This window comes from Rhamphochromis longiceps, linkage group LG3 (assembly GCF_057381845.1).
Source record: "Rhamphochromis longiceps isolate RC_006_pf linkage group LG3, R_longiceps_female_GT1.1, whole genome shotgun sequence".
Taxonomy (NCBI): domain Eukaryota; kingdom Metazoa; phylum Chordata; class Actinopteri; order Cichliformes; family Cichlidae; genus Rhamphochromis; species Rhamphochromis longiceps.
The window spans coordinates 16103035-16106189 of record NC_140559.1 but is presented as its reverse complement, the minus strand read 5'-3'; positions in this window follow the sequence as shown (position 1 = coordinate 16106189).

Sequence of the window (3155 nt, the reverse complement as noted above, 5' to 3'; positions counted from 1 at the left end):
GGGCAGTTGGAAGTCTCTCAAGCGTCTGAGGTGGTAGAGACGCTGACGGGCCTTTTTCACCACGGTGTTGATGTGACAGGACCATGACAGGTCCTGCGTGATGTGAACTCTGAGGTATTTGAAGCTGTCCACTCTCTCCACTGGGCACTCGTTGATGACGGGGGTCTGGTAGTTCCTCTCCTGCTTAGTGCTGAAGTCCACTATCAGCTCCTTTGTCTTACTGACGTTTAGAAGGAGGTTGTTCCTCTGGCACCAGTTCTCCAGATTCCTAATCTCCTTCAGGTAGGCCGTCTCGTTGTTATCAGAGATCAGGCCCACCACGACGGTGTCGTCAGCAAACTTGATGATGGTGGTGGAGCTGGTAGTGGCCACACAGTCATATGTGTACAAAGAGTACAGCAGGGGGCTCAGAACACACCCCTGGGGGGCTCCAGTGCTGAGAGTGGTGGAGGCTGAGACATGTCCGCCCATCCTTACTGCCTGTGGTCTGCCAGTTAGGAAGTTGGAGATCCACTGACACATAGATGAGCTGAGACCCAGATGCTCCAGCTTGGTGGTGAGTGTGGAGGGAATTATGGTGTTAAATGCAGAGCTGTAGTCTATGAAGAGCATTTTAACATAATTCCCCCTTCTAGTGTCCAAGTGAGTGAGTGATGTGTGGAGGAGATGAGAGATGGCATCGTCTGTGGAACGATTTGGACGGTAAGCGAACTGTAGTGGGTCCAGTGTGTCTGGTAGTGAAGAAATGATGAAGTCTCTGACCAGGCATTCAAAGCACTTCATCACTACTGAGGTGAGGGCTACAGGGCGATAGTCATTGAGAGAAGCAGGGTGGGGTTTCTTCGGGACAGGAACAATGATGGACTCTTTGAAGCATGTGGGGATCACCGACTGAGATAAAGAGATGTTGAATATCTCAGTGAACACAGGAGCTAGCTGGTATGCGCAGTCTCTTAGGATACGACCTGGGATGCCGTCTGGTCCTGCTGCTTTCCTGGTGTTCACTCTCTTGAAGGCTCTCCTTACTTCATGCTTGGAGATGACGAGCACGTTTCCGGTGCTGGCAGTATCTTCCTGTCTGCAGCCGTTAGCGCCGCTAACACTAGCATTGTTGGAGACCTTAGCTGCAGCCTCGAAGTGAGCATAGAAAGTGTTCAGCTCGTCTGCCAGAGTCACGGCCGCGTTCGTCATACCGGTTGTTGGTGCTTTATAGTCCGTTATTGTCCTTAGTCACCGCCACAGGCTCCTAGAGTCACTCTGTTGGAGTTGTGACTCTAGTTTCCTCCCGTAGCGCTGCTTCGCCTCTTTCACCGCCCTCCGGACGTTATATGACGCGGCTTTGTACGGGTCCATGTCCCCCGTCATGAGTCCCGTGTTGTAGGCAGCGGTGCGGGATCTCAGAGCGTCGCGGATGGTTTTATCCACCCACGGCTTCTGGTTGGGAAACGTTGTGATAGTCTTTGTCTCCACGGTATCATCCGCTAGTTTCCCGATGAATCCCACAACCGCTTCCGTAAACACGTTGACGTCATCGTCGGAGCTGTTTCTGAACATGCCCCAGTCTGCGTCATCGAGTGCGTCCTGTAACGCGGCCACTGATTGATCCGTCCAGCGCGCGACCTTCCTCTGAACCGGAACTTCCTGTTTCAGCCTTTGTTTGTATTTTGGCATGAGGAAGATGGCGGCGTGATCAGATTTGCCAAACGGGGGGCGGGATTGTGCCTTGTAGCCGTCCTTGACCGTAGTGTAGCAGTGGTCCAGTGTCCTTTCACCCCTGGTGGGGCAGGTGATGTGTTGATAAAAGTTCGGCGCTGTGCATTTGAGGTTGGCGCTATTAAAGTCCCCCGTCACAATAAGCGCAGCGTCCCGGTGTTGTGTCTGGTGCTGTGTGAGTGCCTCATGCAGCTCGCATAAGGCGGTGACCGTGTCCGCTTGTGGTGGAATATAAACGGCACTTACAATGACCGATGTAAATTCCCGAGGTAGATAAAAAGGACGACACATGATGGACAGTAGTTCCAGATTTGGTGTGCAGGAGCGTGTGAGAGGAACAAGAATGCTATGTGAGAATGCTCTTCCTGGACTTTAGCTCAGCATTCAATCATATCATCCCGGAGATCCTGGTCCAGAAACTGTCTCACCTGGGACTCTCCACCCCCATCTGCCTCTGGATCAAGGACTTCCTGACAAATAGACCACAGTCTGTCAGACTCGGCCCCCACCGGTCCAGCACCATCACACTCAGCACCGGGTCTCCACAAGGATGTGTTTTGAGTCCCCTCCTGTTTACGCTCTACACATCCGACTGCTCCCCTACCCATCTCTCAAACACCATCATAAAGTTCGCGGATGACACCACAGTGGTTGGACTCATCTCAAGGGGGGATGAGTCGGACTACAGAGATGAGGTCAACAGACTGACTCAGTTAGCAACCTCCACCTGAACACTACGAAAACTAAAGAACTTATCTTGGACTTCAGGAAGGGCAGAGCAGACCCGGCCCCACTCTACATCCACGGGAACTGTGTGGAGAGGGTACACTCCACGAGGTTTCTGGGCGTGCAGATCTCTGATGACCTCTCCTGGACTGCAAATACCACGGCGGTGGTTTAAAAGGCCCAGCAGCGTCTCCACTTTCTGAGAGTGCTCAAGAGGAACAACCTGGAGGAGAGGCTGCTGGTGACATTTTACAGAGCCACCATAGAGAGCATCCTAACGTACGGCATAACATCATGGTATGCAGGGTGCTCAGCTGCGGACAGGAAAGTACTGCAGAGGGTCATCAACACAGCCCAGAAGATCACTGGCTGCTCTCTGCCCAGCCTGGAGGTCATTGCATACTCTCGGTACCTCAGCAGAGCTGGCAATATCATCAAGGACCACTCTCACCCCAGCAACCAACTGTTTGAACTATTACCGTCAGGCCGACGGTACAGGTCACATAAAACCAGGACAAACAGATTCAGGGATAGCTTCTTTCCCAGAGCTATCACCGTAGTAAATAAGCACAAAAACAATTGAACCTGCTTAGCTATACCATACCGTCACTGCCATTATATTATGCTGCTATTCATACTGTCATTATATTAATGCTGCTATCCTGTATATATCGTACTTACTATTGTTTGAGTACTTGCGATTATTTTATTGTACT